Source organism: Ursus arctos, unplaced genomic scaffold (genome assembly GCF_023065955.2).
Source record: "Ursus arctos isolate Adak ecotype North America unplaced genomic scaffold, UrsArc2.0 scaffold_33, whole genome shotgun sequence".
NCBI lineage: Eukaryota > Metazoa > Chordata > Mammalia > Carnivora > Ursidae > Ursus > Ursus arctos.
The window spans coordinates 13,049,606-13,072,251 of NW_026623019.1; the positions used below are offsets into that span (position 1 = coordinate 13,049,606).

At 39.8% G+C, this 22,646-nt stretch overlaps 1 protein-coding gene across 1 annotated transcript in view; it reads left to right on the plus strand.

Moving 5' to 3' along the window:
* TMC1 (transmembrane channel like 1) overlaps window positions 1-22,646 on the plus strand; it is a 360,874-nt gene that overhangs the window by 19,328 nt on the left and 318,900 nt on the right. Inside the window, exon 3 of the mRNA XM_044391257.3 lies at window positions 4,554-4,668. The gene's annotated coding sequence lies outside the window, so the exon portion shown is untranslated. The remainder of the gene's footprint in view (window positions 1-4,553; window positions 4,669-22,646) is intronic.

The window sequence follows — 22,646 nt, forward strand, 5'->3', positions numbered from 1 at the left end:
GGCTACGTTTTTTACACCACAAAGCTGTAACTCTTTGTCCAGACAGTGCTGCCAATTATCTGTGAATATCCCTATTCAGGAGAGACTTAAAAAACCAAAGACACAAAAAAGCCAGATCTTTTTGCCTGTTTTGAATATAAACATTCAGGGTGATTGTATATTAATATCACTTCTGAAGCAGAAAGGAGTTATTTAAAGGGATGACCTGATTATCTTAGTCAAGAAAATACAGCTACCATCCATTTTCTGCAAATTTGCTCTTGGGTTCAAGTGCAGGCTGGAAGGTGAGAGCTTTTGGATTAAACCCCAGCATAATAAGGTTTGGGCCAAAGAATTCACTCTTTCTCTATCTTAGTTTTTCCAATCTGTCGAACAGGCATTTCCTTACCTCCTTACAGGAAAATAAAGCCTTGGTAATTGGTTTGGAGATACAGGTCAGGGCGCGCGCATCTGTGCTGTTTGAGGGGCTAAGCTCCGCACCATGTTGCAGTGGGCTCTTTCCTTTAGCACCAGTATTCTTACTCCCTTGTGGTCCCCACATTTCTCACTGGCACAAAAAACATCTGTCTCTGTGGTGATCATCCAGGGGAGAATTGTGTGGCACGTCCAACTTAGTTAACCAGGCAACAGGCAAAAATGAAGGCAGGTTTTGTGAAAGTTTCGTTTTGTGTTTTCTGCACTATGAGAAGGCAGAATTTTCTCCGAGGACAGAAAGATGAGGAATGAGGCTAGAATGACCTGTTAGAAGAATCACAAATAGAGGCAGCAGAGAGGCGTGAGCATTCACTCTTCTGAGGGTCTTTAAAACGGACAGGCAAATAAAACAGTCAAAAACTGTGGCTCCCAAAAAGAGACTGGAGGATTGGTTTTGTCACTTTTTTAGAGGTCCTTTGAATTTACAGCATGCTGGCACGAGGTATTAGGTCTGCCACCGATTAACTTGGAGTCTCACCCTATGTGCCAAGCCGTGTAGCATGTGTTGGGAACTCAGGAGTGTATAAGAAACAATTTTTGCTCTCAAGGTCTTCTTAACCTCCCTGGGAGAGAAATACATACAAATAATTACAATACTATGTGATAAGTGCTAGACTAGCAGCAAAAAACAAACAAAACAAAACCAAAAAAACCCCCATGTGCTATGATTACAAATTTTGCCCAAGGTGGTTGGCACTGGAGAAATAATATCTGCACTTGACCTTGAAGACTGAGTAGGAGTGAGGCAGGGGAGGCCATTCTAGGCAGAGGGGAGAGAGCGTGGAGCAAGGCCTGAAAGAGTGGCTGTCAGTGGAGGATGGGGGTATTTTAGAGAGGAGAGAGTAAGTGTTTGAGGGTCAGACAGCCCCAGGTTGCTAACCCTGCTCGGTGGGTGGCCGTTAGTTAACTGGATGTGTGATTTGGGGGCACATTACTCAGCCTCTGTGAGCCTCAGTTTCTGCATCTGTAATGTGGGGGCATGATGATCTCTCCGGCAGGGTTATGGTGAGAATTAGAACAATCCATAGAAGGGGCCTGGAATAGTGTGAGGACGAAGTAAATATGTAGTAAATGGTCACTGTTAACCTGTCTTCTTGAATAGGCTGCGACTGAGGCTTTGGAACTGCAAATCATTCCGAATATCATAAGTCTGATCCTGGGAGGGGCTTCTCAACATCAATCATCTGTAAAATGGAAAAATCACCTACTTTTAGGGTTGTTTTGAAGGTTAGAGTTAATGTTAAACACAGGCCCAGTTAGGGCCTTTGATAAACAGTAGATATTATCATTACCATTATAACAACACTTCTCTCTCAAAGGCCAAAATACACGTGTATTTTCTTTATACTCATATTGAAGAAATTCCAAATTTGGGTGTATACAGAACTGTACCTTCTGCTAAAGCAGAGGCTAAATCAGAAAATCACATTTGAGAGTATGATATCTCCCCCCAAGGGTGATGTGTCACGTTAATAAATGTGTTTTGGTGCGAGTTGGTATAAATAGTCATCCAAGCATGTTTGTTTTTCCTCTTCTGTGTCCTGTGCCAAGCACCGTACCAGGCACCCAGGAGATGTTTAAAGAAGTACTTGCTACATGAATTAATGGGTAACTCTCTAGCTGGTTTTGTCAAACACATTTTTTGTTTTTAATGGAGGGAAACAATTTTAGATCCTGAAATTGCCCTTTTTAAAAACCAAGTTCCCAAACCATTTGAACAATTGAACATGTACAAATTCATGTGGTATCAGCTTGTGGGCAGGATCATGTTGTTCCAAAAGCTTTGTTTGCCTGGAGGATGCATTGGTCCAACCAGTCATTATAACTGCAAACAGTTATTACGTCTATGATTATTATTATGACATTTCTAATAAGTATTATTGTAGAGGTCAACCTAATGTTATATCAATAAACCAGGACTAGAATATCCTCTGTGTTCACTTCATACATTTTCTTCCTGCAACTATATTTAGGTACTAGAAATGGTAGAAACTCAAGCATTTTTTAGTTTCCCAAATACCCCTGCCCAATTGCATAATGCCTCTGAGAGGTCACATTGCCACTGTTTTTTCCAGTTTTAATTATGAGTAATTATAAGGAAAATAGTTACATGGAGGCTGGTTCAAGCTTGTGAAAATTGCAATGACTCTCTGAAAAATGCTGGGTGTCAGAGGGAAAAATCAGCCTAGATGCACTTGAACCTTCTTATCACATAATGTAGCCACGACCTCAGAGTAACAGTGCTCTGTTCCACCTGCTTCCAAGCAGAACTGGACCCAAGTCATGCCACACAAAATCACTGCTGCCTTACTTTCAAAGGGGGGCAGGAAGAGAATTCACAACTTGCCTTGAAAATGTATCTGTTCTTTTAGAACTTATTTTCTGGTTCACATTTTTTTTTAAAGATTTTATTTATTTGATATAGAGAGAAAGAGCGTGTGCACTCGCATGAGGGGGGGAGGGGCAGTGGGAGAGGGAGAAGCAGACTCTCCCCTGAGCAGGGAGCCCAATATGGGGCTCGATCCCAGGACCCTGAGATCATGACCTGATCTGAAGGCAGATGCTTAACGGACTGAGCCACCTACGCGCCCCTCTGGTTCACATTTTAAATAAAAATTTCGAATATGACACATTTAGCTTAGATCCTCTTATCTGTTCCTCAGGAGAAAAAGAAAGAAAATATACCTAACCAACACTCTTTTTGTTGTTACCAGTTATTTGGTCTAGATTTAGAATCCTTTAGCTAATAGAGACTTTGAAAATCTATGCCTTTATAGATTTGAAAACTAGGGAGTTTAGTGGGGGATTGACCCACTAAATTGAGTTTTAAGAGGCCCCTGGCTTGTTCGCAAACTTGTACCTTCTTTTAGTTGAGACCTTTGATATTTTAGGGCCTGCCTTTCAGGTCCATAGTCATCACTGTCCCAAGCTGTCATGCTCACTCGTGCATTTCACCATCGTCATTGATTCACTGAGCAGCTGCAATTAGGTTGAACATACAAAATTACTATTTTTGTAGATTTAAAAAAAGGACAACTCCATGTTCAATCTCATAAATATTTATTGAGGACCTACCATGTGAGAAACAATTAAGGTTCAACTGTGTAGGGAACCTAATCCATTAGACTCCAGTAGAATACCAAGCCACAGCTTTTCAGAGATTCACTCTACTGAGTTGGTACAATTGTCTATTTGCAAACAAAGTTTTATGTGGCATTTAATTTTTTTGAAAATTTACCGTTTTACCAATCTTGTGGTTAATTTGCCTGATCAACAGAATTGAACAAAATTATTCTTAAAGTTTGCTGGTTATAAAGGGAAAAGTTGTACATATTTATTGGGGAAAAAAAGGTTAAATAATCTGGAAGTCTATAAAATAAAAACTGAAAGTTCTTCCCTTACCACCTGGAGTAAACTTCTATTTTATTCCAGACCTCTCTGTTTTTCTTTTTCTTTATTTTATATATGAAATGAAATCTGCAGCTTTTTTTTTCCCACTCAGAATTATATCATGACAGTTCTCCACACAGAGCACCTCACTTCTGAAATCAAGACGAGTCATCATGTCCACTCAATAATTTTTTTAATAGTCACTTCCCACATTCAATTGCTTTTTAATCGAGTACTTTTCAAAATTAGTTTTGATTGTGGTAATTGCCCAAAAACACTAAAAGAAGGCTTACAGTCTCAAAACACTTTCACTTAAAACTGTCTTTTAAAGGAACATAAGGTACACGCAGCAACCACATGATTTTAGCACAGTGGGTTGGAAACAATACAAAAATAGTCATTCAAATGTCCTATCTCTGCTCCACCAAATAAGAACCAACTTAGAATTCTAAAAAAAAAAAGAAAGAAAGAAAGAAAGAAGAAAAAAAAAAGAAAAAGAACAACAATACCCAAAACCAAAAACCAAAACTAAACTAGGCTCCCCCCAGGCGCACGGAAGATAGGCCCTGGCAGACATAAAATGATGTCGGTGTCATCATTTTTCTTTTATTGAGATATAACTGACATATTATATTAATTGCTGGTGTGCAACATGATTTGACATTTGTATGGTCTCATCTTAATTTTAGAAAAGAAGACAATGAACTTTGAATTTCTACATATGAGTTCACCGTCTCCAAATTTTTCTTAAGCTTCTGCCATCTTACACCACTTGCCGATGAGCGCAGGAGACCAGATGAGTAGGTAACGTACCCATGTTAACAGAATATCTCCAAAATAATGCATTATGTTTAACCACATTTCCCCCCCCCCGGACATAGTTGTAGTTGAATATAACACATGTATATGGAATAGAATCATATTTTCTTCTAGTAAAACTTCTGGTTCCTGGGGCAGACATAAATATGTCAGCATTTTAATAGGTTTCCACCAAAAAACATTGACTTCCAGGGGTTCCATCAGCTAACCCACTGGAGAATACTGCCATAGTCGCAAGGATTTTGTGCCACAATCAAAAGGTTTGCTATTCCCTCTGAAGTGAAGAAAGAGATTGGACTGGGTGATCCTGAAGGGTTCTTTTCAAGAACATTTAGTTCTTGAGTTTACTTGCAAAGCTTTCAGTATCCCACACCCCAGAGACAGAAAGAGCAAAATCTACATTGCCAAATACCAGTTTACTGAGAAACCCAAGTATTGATCCCATTGCTAGTAAGGCGCTTTTTGCTGGGGGGGGGGGGGGGGTGATATCTTTTTTGCATCTTCCAAACTACAGATGTGTTCCTACTTAAGGAAAAAATTGCGTGTACTTAGTCTTTTCAACTTAACTACAAAAACATTTACTCCTTTATTTCTTTTATATTGCAAGTTCTACTAGTGAACCTAAAATGTTCTGGAATTTGATTTAATTGAAACAATCACATGGCTAAAGAGCTGTGCATTTTGTACCAAATTAGCACCAAATCATGCATCTGAACCAAAAAATTACAGATTATGAATACTATCTGCCTATGGAAAGGCAGGCTTTGTTTTCTTGTGGTGTGGAATGCAAACATGAAAGTCTCAGAAAAATACAAGATTTTGTTCTTTCTCCACCTCCACATTGTATGTTAAAAGCCTAAGTATAAATCATTCAGGAGAGATCGATACATGTGGAAATCTTACTTTTTTATCTGTTGAAAATGATCAATGAAAATGCTTTAAAGTTACCTAAGACAAAATGATTTTTTTTAAATGCATAATTTCTTTGGTGGTATAATATTAGGAGCTGGCTGTAGCCTATTGTGTTTTCTTTCTTCTTTTTTTTTTTTCCTCTTTTCTTTGGTGGCTGAGAGAAGGAGAAGTTAAGAAATCGTTACCCTTAGCTTTGCTGAAGTGGTCAAGTGTTGTCATGTTTTGCAGACAGAAATCTGAGTGGAAGACTAGGTGCTCGGCTTGAATTACTCTTAAGTCATTTTATACCGATGAGTGATTTTTATACAGTAGGGCCTCAAACTGCATTATGTCTGCATTTCTACCTCTAGAAAATATTTAGATGATTGCCTGAAATGGTTTTATTTAAAAAAAGGTCTTTTATTTGTAGATCTGGGAAAATTAAGCCAAGACAGGATGGTCAGACTATTTCTTTATAAAAGGTACTAGGCATATTCCTTTATTATTAACACGTATCATTTCTTTGCAAAAAAGAATGCATGTATTTATTGTAGGAAAATCCCAAACCACAAAATAACCCATAACCAACTGTTAGTGGCACAGGGAGAGATTACCATAATAACATTTTAGAATCAAGCCTTCCAGTCTTCTGCCTATAAATGAATGTATGCAGCAGAACCCTCAGTCAGAAAGTCACCTAGTGAATAACCTCCTCTTCTGGAGGGAGGGTTTATTGCCTTTAAGAACTTGAAAGAGAAGTTGCCAGATCTGAGCTACCCATGGGCAATACCTAAATCCATCTATTGCGCTTAGAGGATTAGTTTAGTTTGGGCCTCTCAATTTTATGTCCCAGAAGGTAAAATCAACTCTTCCTTCTTGGAGGGACTGCGCCCTAAAGCAGAAAGAGGAGGCAGGGAAATGGCTGTGTGCTCAAGGAAATCAGAAGAGCTCCACTCTGGTCACCAGTAAGACTGAATGTAGATACTGAGCACTGTGTGACCCTGGTTCAGTTGCCAGCCTCTCTGGGCACCAGTTTTCCCATTTATGAAATGAAGGGATTGCAGATAAAGGAGAGTGGAATGTGGGAGAGAGACTACAGAAATATCTAAGGCAGGGGCACCTGGGGGGCTCAGTTGGTGAGGTGGCTGACTCTTGACTTCGGCTCAGGTCATGATCTCAGGGTCCTGAAATTGAGCCCAGCCTCAGACTCTGTGCTCAGTGGGGAGTTTGCTTGAAGAATCTCTCTCTCCCTCTATCCCTCTCGCTCGTGCACACACACACTCTCTCTCAAATAAGTAAATAAATCTTTAAAAAAATACTGAAGTCATAGTTTCTAGTTAATTGGGAAGATTGGCCTGAGAAAGAACTATATTTCTAAATTGATGTGGTGGTGGTGGTGGTGGTGGGTGGGTAGGAGGAGATGAGGAAGGAGAGGATCTTAATAGAAGGCTTGGCTAGAATTCGGATCTCATTTAATTTCTTCATTCAGGATCTAGATCTGTGCTGTCTGATAAGGTGGCCTCTAGCCACATGCGACTACTGAGCACACAAAACGTGACTAGTCTGAATTGAGATGGACTGCAAGTGTAAAATAGACACTGAATTTTGAAAATTTAGTACCAAAAATGTAAAATATACCCTTAACAATTTTTAAATATTAATCCAGTGTTGAAATGATAGTATTTTAGAAACATCGTGTTAAATAAAATATTCTAAGAATTTATTTTACCTGTTTCTTTTTAATTTTTTTTTAATGTGGCAATTAGGTAATTTTAAATTACATCTGTGGCTTGTATTTTATTTCTATTGGACAGCGCTCATCAAAGATAGTAAGTTAGTGGAATGCACTTTGGGAAAATGTGTAATCGCTGACCTGTGGATGGATATAGAAGAGGTTACAGTTGTAAGAATGGTCCAGTAGAATGTCATTAGAAACCTAGATATTTCATAGATAAGAGAAAAGCAGGAAAATGGGAGTGAGTAAAACACTTGGTGGGGAATAATGGTAACAGGTTTACAACTCCATATGAATATGAAGGTCTGCATGATGAAAAGTGTTCAGAGGTAATGTGCAGGGACGCTTGCTGGAACCACACCCCTGTGGAGTGACTATGTCATCTGCGCCTTTTGCAGACCCTCTGAAACAGCATCAGGCGAGAGGATGCGGTGTGAGAGGAGAAGAAATGGGGCTGGTTTACAAAGCAGGTGTAGAGACTCCCTAGGCCGGGCTCACACCACAGAAAGGAGTTAATATGTGTCAATGAATGATTACAAGTGCTCTGACAAGCTGAAGGCGTTTGTTAAATCACAACTCGTCTTCCTGGAAAATGTTCGTTACCTCATACAGATGAATCATTTACTTCCAGAAAATAGTACACTTACTGTACATCCCCTCAGTTCAGTCCTACTAATTAATTCAGGTAGCCAAGTAGGGTCAGATTTCATGGTAACATGACACTCTGAAAGGACACCGAAAATGTCCTAAACACCATAGCCAATGGCTTGTCGTGTCTTTGTAAACTACAGAGCCCCACTTGACAGGAATAACCTTCCCTGTGACATTTTCTTCTCCATCCCCTCCTGCGTGTGCTGTCAGAGTCTGCCCCTCACAACTCTGACCCATTTGTCAGGGAGGCAACTCAGCATCAGTTGAAGAGCCAAGGTTAAAGTGCATAGTAGGTTCTCAATAAGTGATAGCTATTGGTTTTTTTCCCTGAATATTTTCCTTCACCCAAACCCTAAATTAAAGATCTCTCCTCTCCATACATGGTAGTATCGTATCTACTCCTTTAGTTATAGAAAGCCATGAATGCCACACCTGAACTCCTCTTTGGAGGTATAGTGTGAGCACTGCAGATGTGCTCCAGGCCTGGGATTCTGGATGACACACAGATGTTTCTTTGTCCCAGATCCTCCTCTAAGACCTCATGTCCCCTTTCCATTTTTGGCAGGCCAGCTTCACAGATGCATACCTGGGTCTTCCCACCACCTGTCTTTACAGCCTTGCCCACCCCAGAGCTCTGGGAACTCCCAGAGGCCACAATGCTAACAAATCCCAACTCTGGCTTAGTTGGGGTTCATGTGGGAGTTCTGGGAGACCGCGAAAGTTTGATGGTCAGATGGAGATAACTTTCCTTTTTTTTTTAAAGACCACTTTTATTGGGCCCCCTGGATGGCACGGTACGTTAAGTTGGACTCTTAGTTTCCACTCAGGTTATGATCTCAGGGTCATGAGATCAAGCCCAGAGTTGGGTTCTGCACTCAGCGTGGAGTCTGCTTAAGACTCTCTCTCTCCCGGGGCGCCTGGGTGGCACAGCGGTTAAGCGTCTGCCTTCGGCTCAGGGCGTGATCCCGGCGTTCTGGGTTCGAGCCCCACATCAGGCTCCTCCGCTATGAGCCTGCTTCTTCCTCTCCCACTCCCCCTGCTTGTGTTCCCTCTCTCACTGGCTGTCTCTGTCTCTGTCAAATAAATAAATAAAATCTTAAAAAAAAAAAAAAAAAAGACTCTCTCTCTCCCTCCCTCTCCCTCTGCCCCTTCCCCCCACTCTCTCTCTCTCTAAAATAAATAAATAAATCTTAAAAATAAATAAATAAAGAATACTTTACCAAGGCATGATTGACCTACAGAGCTGTACGTATTTATGGTATACAACTTCTTGTAATTAACGAGAAAGCAAGAGAGGTTATGTTGACAGTCTCTAGCTGTGGGACGTTGTGCAGGTCTTGTCACCTTCCTGACTCAGTTCCTTCATCTGTGGGATGAGTTTCTCTCTAAACTTCCCAACTGTAGGATACTGAGCTTCTAGAAAGCAATAGGCATGGAGAAGAAAGCAAGGGTTTCTTCTAAGTTTTCAAATGAAACAGTGTTGCTTGAAGCAGGATAGCAGGATAGTAGGAATGGATTAGCTTTCTCAAAAAGTTCACATTAAGGGTAAATTTCAGTAGCTGTAACAAATCCATACTGCGTGAGCAAAAGCTTGCCGTCCCTGACACGTCCACGTACTTATTTCTGCTACTGAACTGGTCATTTACTAAACATAGATCATATGACCTATTAATTATAAAAATCTTGCTGATTTTTAATTTTATCAATTACCAAAAAAGCTGTATCTACTTGTTAAGGATGAAACAAATCCCCAGTACACGCCCATCATAAAAAAATTCAAACAGAGAAAATGAAAAGAATCCAGGAAAAATCAAATGACCCAAATCGTGATCCTCCAGAAATAATCTTTTTTAGAATTTTGTTTAGTATCCTACTGTGTTTCACCTTCCCTGAATGAGACCAAACTATAAATGCTGTTTTGTAACCTGCTTTTAAAAAAATATCTTTACTATATTGTAGATATCTTTGTCCAATGATGACTGTTTATCTAGAATAATCTTTTGTAATGCCCATATTCCGTTGTATTGCTGTATCATAATACATTATTTATTCCTTTCCTGATGGACATTTAAGCTGTCTTTAATCTCTTACTATTATAGACAGGACTGTGATGAATGTCAAGCCATACCTAATTTTACAAACATATTCAAACACACTCAGGTACAAAGAACAGACTCATTTTCTTAAACAGGTAATTAGGAGGCGGCCAGTAAATACAATTTGATAATGAGCTTGTTACTGCAATGCCACAATTCCTGATTTGCAAAAGATTAATGCATTGTGACCATTATTTTCCTGAAGAGTGGAAATTAACCCTTAATCATTGGTTCTAAAAATTAATTTCATGCTATTAGAAATGGGAAGGTAATATAAAGTATCCTTTCCCCAGCTGAAATGCTTATAGTTATTTCTAATTAAACCATCCCTGAAGCACATGATAAAACATGTACTAACTTCTCATCTCATTTCATATGAAGGTTCACTGTCATTCACGTTAAAAGCTCTTCTTTGTTTTACTTAAGTCAACAATACCTTTGACTTGGGCTGACACCATCTCTTCTTGTTAATCATTGACGGGCATGGGTTGGATGAGTAAAAACAAAAGCCAACCATTCCTACAAATTGAAAATTTTTAACTTAAAAAAAAAATCCAACATCTCAAGCAGATTAAAGCAGTGTGTATGAAGTAATTGCAAAAGAATTTTTTGAGAATGTTTCCTCTTTAACCCTGTACCTCATGCAGTGTCTGGGGCATAATGTGCACTCAGTAGTTGCTGAATGAATGAATGAATGAATGAAGCCACTTTCGGTTTGTAACTTAAATATTGGCAAATATCTGAACTGGTAGAGCCAGTTATTTCTATAATTAGAATAATCCATATGCATTACCATACAATTGTGTTTTCTATACTTACACACAGGGAGAATGTTTTCCACTAAACATAACTCACTGGTTTTATCGTTCTCAAGATCTGTGGTTTATGGAAAGCATGAACAAGCTGTGTTCTCTGGGCCAAACCTAGCCTGCTGCCTGTGTTAGTACAGCCCATGAGATGAGAATGATTTTAAAAACATTTTAAAATGGTTTAAGACAATCAAAGGAAGAATAATGCCTTATGGCAGGTGAAAATTACCTAAGATTTAAATTTCATCGTAAAGAAAATTTCACTGGGACATTTTGTCATGTATCACAATTACTTTTGTGCTACCCATAGAGGTGAGTGGCCCACAAAGCCTAAAATATTTACTATCTGGCCCTTTACCAAAAAGTTTGCCAACTCCTAGTTTAGGTCTGTCTTAGTTTGGGCTGCTGCAAGAGAATACCATAAACCGGGTGGCTGATAACAACAAACATTGATTTGACACAGTTCTGGAAGCTGGGACATTCAGGAGAACAGCACGGGCCGTTTCAATGTTGGGCGAGGATGGGCCTTCTGGTTTGTAGATGGCTGTCTTGTCTCTGTGTCTTCACAAGGCAGAAGGGTGGAGGGAATGTTCTGCAAGCTCTTTCATAAGGGCACTAATCCCAGTCATGAGGGCTCCACTCTCAGGACCTGATCAGCTCCCCAAAGCCCCCCTTTCTAACACCTTCACACTGGAGGTTAGGATTTCAGCATATGAAGTTTGGGACATATGAGCATTCAGTCTAGAGCAAGGTCCAAAACTATTTCTTGGGTGTGGAGGTGGGTATTGTTCACCCAGCAGCAAGAATGCTTTTGGGTTACCAGCCTTACCAAATGTTAGGGCAATGTACTAAAATGACAAGTAACTAGGCAAAGACAAGTCACGAGGCAGTATGCCTATTTTGTCAACAACTTGAAAATAATGGTGGTAGCGTGTTTTCTTTTCTCTTTCACCATCTCTAATTGAGAAGGCCAATCTTATGCGATACAAAATGTTATTTGAGAACACATCAACACAACAGAGTTTCTAATGGCAGGATTGCTTAGAACCTCCTTAGATAGGGCCTAATGGTTCACCTGTGACTCTTCTGGTCTTTGCCTGCCCCCTGGTCTTACAGGCTGGGGACACTAATGGTTCTTCAAATAGCCTGAGGCAAGATTTTAACAGTTGCGCTCTCTGGAACTTCTGTGGAATATTGAAGGGGGTTGATCTGTACTCTAATGTAGGAAACTATTGAATTCTTCTACATATTTTAGGTTTGAGATTTTATTTTTATTGCTTTCTTCTTCTTCTCTAGCCCAGATACTCATTGTACCAGGTTCCTGAATGAAACCAAGGATTTCATTAGGAAGCGAACAGTTCAATTATTGTTACTCTTAAACAAAATCACTGTAACTCTGATTATAAAAGAAAAAGAAATGATCTTATAGGCACATATCCTCTATCCTTGAGTTTCCCTCACTCATTTTTAATATGATAATATCAGGTGCTTCTCAACTTTAACATTGATCTTTTTTTTTTTTTAGAAAAACAACTAGTAAACTTATCTATGTATCTATGTGTCTATCTATGCATCTATGTATGTATGTATGTATGTATGTATCTATCTATCTATCTATCTCTCTATCTCTCTATCCATGATCTATCTCTTTATTTTAAGGAATTGACTTATGAGTTTGTGGGGGCTGGCAAGTGTGAAATTTGTAGGTCTTGCTGGCAGGCTAGAAATTGCAGTAAAATTTGGTGTTATAGTCTTGAATCTGAAGACAGTCTGGAGACAGAATTCTCTCCTTCTTGGGGAACCTCAGTCTTTGCTTTTAAGGCCTTCAATTGTTTGTATGAGTCTTACCCACATTAGGGAGATAACTTGCTTTACTCAAAGTCTATTGATTTAAATGTTAATAACATCCAAAAAAATACTTTCACCTCAACCTCTAGACTCGTGTTTGACCAAAGAACTAAGTACTGTAACAGCCAAACTGGCATAAAATTAACCATTACAACTACACAAATGAATAAACACAAATAAATGTTATGCAAATATATATAAATAAGTATAAATGTACATATGATATATTTAGCACCTTTCTCTTTGGTTAAATTATGCCAATTTCAGTTTTAAATTTAAAGGCAGCATGACTTTAAAATCATAAGAATGTAAGGCACTCTTGGGATACTGAATTTTGACTCCTTATGTTCTCTTCCAATTTGAGTTTATTTGGCTTGTCCAGATTCTATGAATTTATGGTTGATATGATAGTGTGGTAGACACTGTGAATGTGTTACCTTCCATGTCAAGAGAAAATTAAGGTTGCAGATGAAATTAAGGTTGTTCATCAGCTGACCATAGAATAAGATGATCTGGATTGTCTAAGTGAGTCCACTATAATCACAAGCTTCCTTAAATGTGGGAGAGAAGGGCAGAAGACATCAGAGTGTTAGGGTGTACTGTGGACTGAAGTGGGTCCCCCCAAATTTATATGTTGGAACTCTACCCCCCAATGTGGTAACATTTGCAGATGGGGTCTTTGGGAGGTAAGTACGTTTAGATGAGGTCAGGAGGGTAGGACCCTGATAATGGAATAAGTGTCCTTATAGGAAAAGACACCAAGGAGCTTGGTCTCTCTCTCTCCACCATGTATGGACACAGTGAGAAGGTGGTTTTCTGCAAGCTAAGAAAAGAGCTCTCGCCCATTCCTGCTGCTACTCTGCCTCCAGAATTCTGAGAAAATACACATATATCGTTAAGCCACTCAGTCTGTAGTATTTCACTGTAGCACCTGAACTGACCAAGATGGGATGTGAGAAGAGCTTGACCCATTGTTGCTGCCTTTGAAGACAAAGGAAGGGGACCATGAGCTAAAAAAAAAAAAAAAAAAGCAGGCAGCTCTAGAAGCTGGAAAAGGCAAGGAAGCAGATTTTCCCCAGACCCTCCAGAAGGGAGCTCGGCCTGCTAGCACCTTCATTTTCCCCTGGAAGACCCATTTCAGACTTCTGACCTAGATTTGTGTTGTTTTAAGCCACTAAATTTGTAGTAATTTGATACAGCAGCCATAGAAAACTAATACAGATACTAAGGATTGGACAGGCAGGGTTGAACACTTAATATTTCAATAAATTCAAGTATGTTAAAATTCAGGCCAATTTGGGGGCACCTGGGTGGCTCAGTTGGTTAAGTGTCTGCCTTTTGCTTAGGTCATGATCCTGGAGTCCTGGGATTGAGCCCCACATTGGGCTTCCTGCTCAGCAGGGAGTCTGCTTCTCCTTCTCCTTCTGCAGCTCCCCCTGCTTGTGCTCTCTCTCTTTCACTCTTTGTCAAATAAATAAAATCTTTTTTTTTAAAATTCAGGCCATAGTTATTAGAACTAGAGGTAAAGATGCTTTAGGAATTTTGCAAACAGGGCGCCTGGATGGCTCAGTTTTTAAGCATCTATCTTTCGCTTGGGTCGTGATTCCAGGGTCCTGGAATCAAGTCCCACATCAGGCTCCCTGCTCAGTGGGGAGTCTGCTTCTCTCTCTACCCCTCCCCTTTGCTCCTAGTCTCTCTTTCACTCTCTCGCCCTTAAATAAATAAAATCTTTAGGAAAAAAAAAAAAGATATTTTGCAAGCAGATGTCTGGTCGAAAGCACTAAAGACTCCCATGATTTTGTTCTGTTGTTCAGGGCATGTATTTCAAATATCATTAAGGGAATCTCATTGGGACTTTTATTTTAGTATTATTCAAATAACTTACAAAGATAAGATCAAGAGTTTATTTGCAACTAATTTCCACCTGCAGATTTCAGAGCAATACATTGACTGCTGTGATCTTGATATAATTAATTTTTAAAAGTCCTACCTTAGCCATAGCTTCTAAAAACAGAAAGAAAATAATAGTATAAAATTCAGTATTTGATAACATTGTAATAACCATGCTTACTTTATGCTAAGGATATATTATTTCATTTAATTCTTCTAATCACCCTGTGAAATAAGTGTTCTGAAAGGTGGCACAGTGTCCAAAGTGGTTTAATGGCATCTGAACCCAGGCAGTCAGAGTCCTCAGGCTGTGACTTAAACCATTCAACACACAGCTACACATACTGTAACTATACCCTGCTCTTAATTGTAGGCCTAGCATCTAGTACAGTAAAAAGTAAACAAGATTTTAAAAGAAGTAAGATGGGGTTCTCAGCAGGATTCTAAAATTTATCCATCTATCTATCTATATCTATCTATCTATCTATCTATCTATCTATCTATCTATCCATCATCTATCTTTTTGGGTCTGAGTTGGAGAAGATTCCCCAATCAAATAGGCTGGGATTAGAAATCGTAAAGGAAGTAGACAAAGGCCTTGCTTTCCTTCTGTAATATATCTTGCTTTTTCCCAGACAAACCTTAAGAAAAAGGGATTTCTTCAGTGTTAGTTTAAGGTATGCTTTTATTACCTACCACCCCTCCTCCTGCCATTCACGATGAAGAAAGCAGTTTTCAGAGTTTGGTTAGTGACCGTGGGCCCTTTGCCTCGCTCTGAAAGGAGCATGCAATGTAATGACAAATTCACTAAAACAAGATTCAGAAGACATTGTGTTCAAATCCTGGCATGGGCATATAATTTAATCTCTTCCTTCTCAGTTTCCTCACCTAGATAGTAAGCATACATATACTCACTTTTCTGGATTGTTTTGAGGTTTAAATAGAATAGTTAAAGCATTTAGCATAGTGTAGGTACTCAATAAAGTTAGGAAAATTGTTTTGTTTTGTTTTGTTTTTTTGCCCTTCCTCTCCCTCTCTTCTAGAGCCTGTCAACTTTTTCCCTGTGTTGGAAACCTAGAGCTTCCACTTCCTAGTTTTGTGGCCTAGGGCAAGTTTGTTAAACTCTGTGACCTGTTAATTTCTTTTATCTGTAAAATGAGGAACAAAAATATTGGCTCTGGCTGCCTAGAACAGCTTTCCCCTTCCTTCCTTCCTTCCTTCCTTCCTTCCTTCCTTCTTTCCTTCCTTCCTTCCTTCCTTCCTTCCTTCCTTCCTTCCTCCCTCCCTCCCTCCCTCCCTCCCTCCCTTCCTTCCTTCCTTCCTTCCTCCCTTTCACTTTCCTTTTTTCCGGATCAGGAGAAAGTGCATCTATGGAGTCTTTGCGTAAGTCACTCTTTACCTATAAATGAGAATGCTAATAAACAGCTCGGAAGTTGCTATAAATTAATAGCAAAACACTGTACGTACGTTGTCATGAGGCATATGAGATTCCAAGATTTAAATTTCTTCTTGTCTTGTTCCAGATTAAAACCCACCAGTGGCTTCCCATTGACCTAGAATGAACTCTAAATTTCTTTAGCAAAGCCTTCACAGAAGCCCTGCCTATGTCTTTAGTGTCCTCTGAAATCCCTCTTTCTCTACCATTGTTCTTTCAGTATTTCATCTATATACACTACATTTCTTTCTGTGCAAAGGTCTTTGCTTGTGCTATCAACCTTTCTTTCCTTTCCCACCTCTCCTGTCTGACCAATTTCTCCAGTCTTCAAATTTCATCTTAAAAGTCGCTTCCTTTAGAAAGAGTTCTCTGTCCTCCCTATCGTTCTCCATCCAGTTAGATCAGTTGCCATGTCATCTACACCCAACACTTTTTCATTACTTTGTCCTTCATAACATTTGTGTGAATTTCAATTAAATCCTCACTTGTATAATTATTTGTTTGATGTTTATTCCCTTGAAAGGTTATAGGTCTTGTTCACCACTGTATCTCTAGCCCCACATACAGCCTTGGAACACATGATTTGCTCAGTACACAGGTATTGAATGAACACCAAAGGATCTTTTTATAGGTGATAAAACTAAGACCTGGAGAGGTTAGGCGATACATCTAGGCTCAAGCAGATGACCGAAGGCAAAGGCAGCCCTTGGATCTAAGTTCACTTGATGCCAGGGCTCCTGCTTCAATATCTTCCTTTCTGTTTGTAAGAAGAATTGATTTGTTTGAAAGTCTAATAAAATGGTAATTGAGACAAGTGACATCTTTAAGCATTATCAAAAAGTGATTCCTGTCTACATCCTCATCTGAAACTGCCCCAACAAGGAGAATATAAAAAAATTTTTTTGGAAGTTTAGCAAGGTAAATGATGTTCATAAACTGTTATTGGAGGAATATGGACAAAGGAAGACAGAAAAAAATCCTGTCTAATAAAATTGTCTAGTAAAATTGAGGAGATCCATAATTGTTATTTCTGCTATGGTAGATAGATAAATGGAAACACTAAATAATTCCTAGATTATAAGATCAATATTGTAGACATCTATGGCTTCAAAGCCTTGTTCTTCCTAAAAATTCTGTAGTAAGAATTCTGTATTGAGAATATTGCATTAGAATATGCATAATAAATCATCCTGGGAAATCAGTGGTGGCCTCTCCACCTCTGATCCAGCTTCGAAGTTTCAGTTCTTACCTCATCAGTTGTGATTGTGATCAAGGGTGATTATGTTCATTTGCTAATAGGGCTGCCATAACCGACTGTCACAGACTGGGTGACTTAAATAAAATAAATGTATTTTCTCATGGTCCTAGACTAGAAGTCTGAGATCAAGGTGTTAACAGGATTGCTCTCTTCTAAGACCTCTGCTCTTGGCTTGTAGATAACCATCTTCTCCCTGTATTTCACATGCTCTTTGCTCTGTGTGTGTGTGTGTGTGTGTGTGTGTGTGTGTGTGTGTGTGTGACTTAATCTCTTTTTCTTATAATAACCCCAGTCATATTGGAATAGGACCCACTTACATGGCCCCATTTTACTTTAATTACCTTTTAAATTATACTTCAATAATGATTAAATTATTTAGTATCTCCCCAAACAGTCACATTCTGAGGTACTGGGAGTTAGGGCTTCAACTTATGAATTTTGGGGAGATAATCCAGCCCATAATATTTAAAATACTTAACCTGTTGGGTACAGGTACAGGCCTATTGGAATAGATGCTGGGCATAGTTTGGGTGAGGTACTGAGGGCACTCTGCTGTACTTTAGTTATAGGAATGTAAGGACATGAGGGGACAAGGTCCACTGTGGAAAGAGACCTGGGGGATTAGAGTAGTGTCTATTTAACAACCGGTAGAGACATATTTCAATGATTTAACAACAAATATGGCATTTTGGGACAAACCAGCTGAATGTCTGTCTTGGATACATATGAGGCATTTCACCATCCATTTTGACAAAAGTGCATTAAGTACAGTCTTACTTTCTTGGAATCATTGCTAAGGTTGAGCTTCCCCATTAAGCAGGAAGGGTAAGAGATCTCAGATGCGTGTTACACTCCAAGTATGAGCAGGAAGAGTATGGGGACTTCTCTTTCCTTGCTTTACCAGGGTTTTAATTATGTTCTTTTGAACTACAGTAGGTGGTAGGTGAGGTAGGGCTGGGAGAAGTGGTCATTGAGAGGCTGTAAGCAGGGGAGTGACCCCAAAGTGGCTTACAGAAAACTGGGGTGTGTGGACAAGGTGAGAGAGGCAGGAGACTGGGACCAGTTCACCAGTTAGGATGCTCTTACAAGGACCCAGGCATGAGTGGATAAAGGCCTTAGAGAGGGTACAGAGGGAATGGAAAGAAAGATGGGTTGGAGAGAGGAAGGATGTGGACAGTCTTCGAGAGGTATAAGTGGTTCAAATGCCCACTGCCAGCTCTCCTGGTGGAGGGGAGAGCTTCCCACTGCCGGCTCTCAGGTAGACCCAGCAGCCACAACCACAAATATGATACTTTTCCTTATCTCAGTTACTGAGGGGAAGCCTGATGCCAAGGCTTGTTTGGCCTTTCCAAGGCCTAGCAAGGGGGGAGATGCCTCACAGAAGGCCTTGAAAGTGACTGAAGCATGAAAGCAACTTCTTCTTTCTTCTGTTAGTTGTGTTCAGATGAGATCAGGCTTGTTCAGGGTGGTGTGGCCGTAGACTGTTAGTCATGTTCAAGTCTGAGGGTTATGAGTGGGTTTAGGAAGGTAAGGCTGGTGCCATAGGGCAAGATGGTCAGAATTCCAAAGTAGGCAGGTCTCTGTGTCAGCATTTTTATGCTATATAAGGTACACATGGACAAACATTTAAAAAATACAGTTATCTAGTGTCATTTACATCAAAATGAATTAAGTTAAACGAAAATGTGAAGTAAACTGTACAGACAATAAATAAAGGCAGAGCAAACTATTGTACAGACAATATGTAGACATGGCAAAATCTTGAAGGTGGTATGCAAATCACTGAGGTTTGGGAAACACCGATGCGGAGGAAGGATTATCAAATAAATTTGGCAGGACTTGGAGTCAGGAAATCTGGGTTCAGATCATGACCATGACACTTAACAGTGGCAAGTGTTTACTTTGGTGGTAAAATGGGAAAACCATTGCCAAATCGGCTTATCTCCTAGTCTTGCCATGAGTCCTCATCAACTCTTAACTTGTTTACTCATTCGACAAACATTGATCAGATTTGTACTACATGGAGGTAAAGAAAAAACACTGTATAAGTTAAAATCAATTACTACTGGAGGGAGAAATAGGCTTTTGAAATTTTTGCATGATGATCTGCTATTTAAATTTAAACTGTCAAGGGCAGCTCTCTCTCATCTCAAAAGATCACTAGAGTAGATTTAAATTAAAATGAGTTATTTCCTTTCTCCACAAATATAACAATAAAGTGAGTGTTACAGGTAAGGACATTAAAATCAGAAACAGAAGTTACCAGTTTTCATTTAGCAACTTGAACACATAGAAAATCCACCTTTAACCAGCTCTCATTGTTTATACAGTGCTGGGAATACACGTGACACCTTGCAAAGTGAAAGTAGAAATGACAAGGTCCTTTCCCCGAGGAGCTCAGACCTAAACATTGTTGAATGAGTCAACACAGCATACTAGTGGAGTGCATAATTGATGTGATGGGAGAGGTCAGGCTAGGGCTGTGGGCTGAAGATGTAGGAAATGAGCCATTCAAAGCCAAGGGGTTTGGGGGAAAACAGGAGGAAAAGTTGCTCCAGATATCTCAGTGGGTCGAAATAGTAAATGTGGGGCAAAAAAACTCACAGAGAAGTGTCAAGGGTGCCTACCACCAAGAAGTGGCCCAAAAAGAATCCACTAGATATAATTTCCTTTATTCCTTGTCATTTGCTAGTAGCTCTTGGAAATTTGTCTTCCTGATCTGCCCCAGTGAATATACTGTTTTGTCTATGTCTGGTGTACAGATGAAGGATGAGATGGGCAGTTGGATATACTTCCAGGGACATGTGGTCAATTTGACACGAGAGACCATAATGAGGGGGGAGAGTCCAAGTTCATCCCATTGTTGGCCATGAATCAACAAGTGCTATAAAAAAGGGGAAGTATCTAAATCCCATGATTGTTCATGACATTGACCATGCAGCCCTGCATGCTAATGGGGCTGTCACTGTGGACCCTTCACCCTTTGCCTGTCTACACCACCTTCACCTCTGTGTTCATCCTGCTGTGGCTGGAGATGATAGTCAAATCATCTCTGGTTCTTCTAACTTTCTCCTACTTTGAGTCATAATAATCATCATAAAAGTTAATATTTGAGGAGCACTTAGTCTTTGCCAGGCACTGTTTGAAGCACTTCATGTGTAATACCTCCTTGGTCCCTCCTAACCAGTAGTAGCAGAAAACTCCACATTACAGGTGAGGAAGTGGAGACTCAGAAAGCTAAGCTCACTTAGCTAGTAAGTGGTAGACGTGGGATTTGAACCCAGGTTTTATTGCCCTGGCCCCTCTTCTTAACCACTTCACCACTACCACTTCCCAAGAGGCCTTACTGAAGCTGGAAGAAGGTGAGAGGGTGGGGATCAGGATCGTGGAAAGCAACTCCTAGCATCATCCCCTCTCAGCTCCCATGTCCAGAAAGAATCCCCTGAACATCTCCCTGACAAGTTGTTACTTTGCTTCGCCTCAGACGCTGCTGGTGACCTGGAACTTGGTGCCACATGAGGCAGCCTAGTCCATTTTTAGATAGCTCTAATTGTTACCCAGTTATTCCATATTTTGAGTATAAATAATTTCTCTTCCTAACTTCACCTACTTGTCCTAGTTCTGTTTTCTGGAGCTCCACCAAGTAAGACTTTTCTTTCTTTTGATGGACAAACCCTTAAATATTTGAAGATCTGAGGGATTTTAGAACCGTGTCCTGCTTTACCCCCACCCCCTCCTTCTACTTACAGCAGAAATGCAGGATTTTATTCTCTAAAGGTGACAGTCCTTTGCATTCTTTTATGTGAGTAGCTTATTATTTGTCCTCTTTGTCCAGAAGGATTTGGTTATGCACATGAAAGTCTAGCTCTGGGTTAGGGTTTGTTTGATTGGAACAGCTGCTACACCACTTGCATTTTTCATACTTTATTATTCAACCTCACTCACTCAACACACTGGCTTTGTGCATGGCCCTGGCACGGCCCTGGTGTTAAACCATTAAGACAAATCATTTATCTCTTCATAATTTAAAAACAATAGGCAAGGAACACATGATAGTGAAAGACTATATCTATGAAGATGGAGGGCTACCATGTAGAGAAAAGAAGAGGGCATGAGTTGATTTGGGGTGTCAGGAGGAAAGACCTTGAAAGAGGTGGTGAGGCTTCTGGTGTGGGTTCCCTGGGTGAAGAGTGAAGTGTTAGATACTTGTAAGGACAGATTGGCTGGTGGTAGAATAATAAATGAGAATAACTTTAGTAATAACTTATGGTATTTCTGGTTCCATGTGAGGATGGGTAAAGATTACAGAGTATATACAGGATGACATGACTTTTTTTTAAATTAGGCATAATAGCTGGCTATACAAAATGTGAGTTTGGCAGTTGTTTATATAATATTGCATTCTTAATAGAAATTTCCAGGAGGCCCAAGGACTTCTGTGTTTCAATGAAACAGTTGAATTTTATAAAGAATGTCCCATCTTTAGGAAAGCTTTGTTACTGGAACTGATACCCTTTGGCTTGAGAACAAGGCTCCTCCCCTTCCACTGGGGTGTTGCTGCTGCGTGTTAGAACATGAATTGGCCCAACCTACGTAGGCCGCTAAGCAGTTCCATGACTGTGGGGAAGACTTCCTCTTTTGAGACCTTTATTTCCTCATCTGTGAAGTGAGGGAGTTAGACAAAGGTTCTTTCCAGCTCTGAGGATCCCAAGTTCTTATTTTAGTGTAGTGGTTTCCTGATATGTAAAGGTCTAGTATGGACAGAAATCACCCATTTCTCCTTGTGACATCTATGGTGTTATAGATGAAATTATCCGTTGCACTTTTCGTGCCCTTTGCCAGAGGAATTATACATTCATACCCTTGCCTGGGCCTTAGGGTGGGCAAAGTATATTTCCCTGCCTCTTGGCTTTAGGTTTTGTCATGTGACTTGCTTAGAGTAGTGAATTGTTAGCAGATATGACTAAGCAAAGGTTTGAATATACCTGTGTATGTCTTGGGTGTGAGAAATTGATCTTAGACCAGCCTTAGACAAATCCACAACTTAGAGCCCAGCTTATTTCAGTTGAATCCCAACACGTGCCTGGGTAAAAAATAAATGCTTTATGGTTGGTTGGTTGATTGGTTTGTTTGTTTTACTGCTGAGATTTTGTAGTTGCTTGTTTTGCAGGGTTAATTAATCATGAAAGTCAGACATACTCAATGTGTAACCTACCTAAATCTTTGCTCTCGAAGGACATCATCACACACTCACTCATTCCAAATCTTGTTGAATGTTGATATTCTTTTATTATGCGTGTCGTCTATGTTTTACTTGTATATATTTTAATCAAGGCCTTAATGCCGTTTA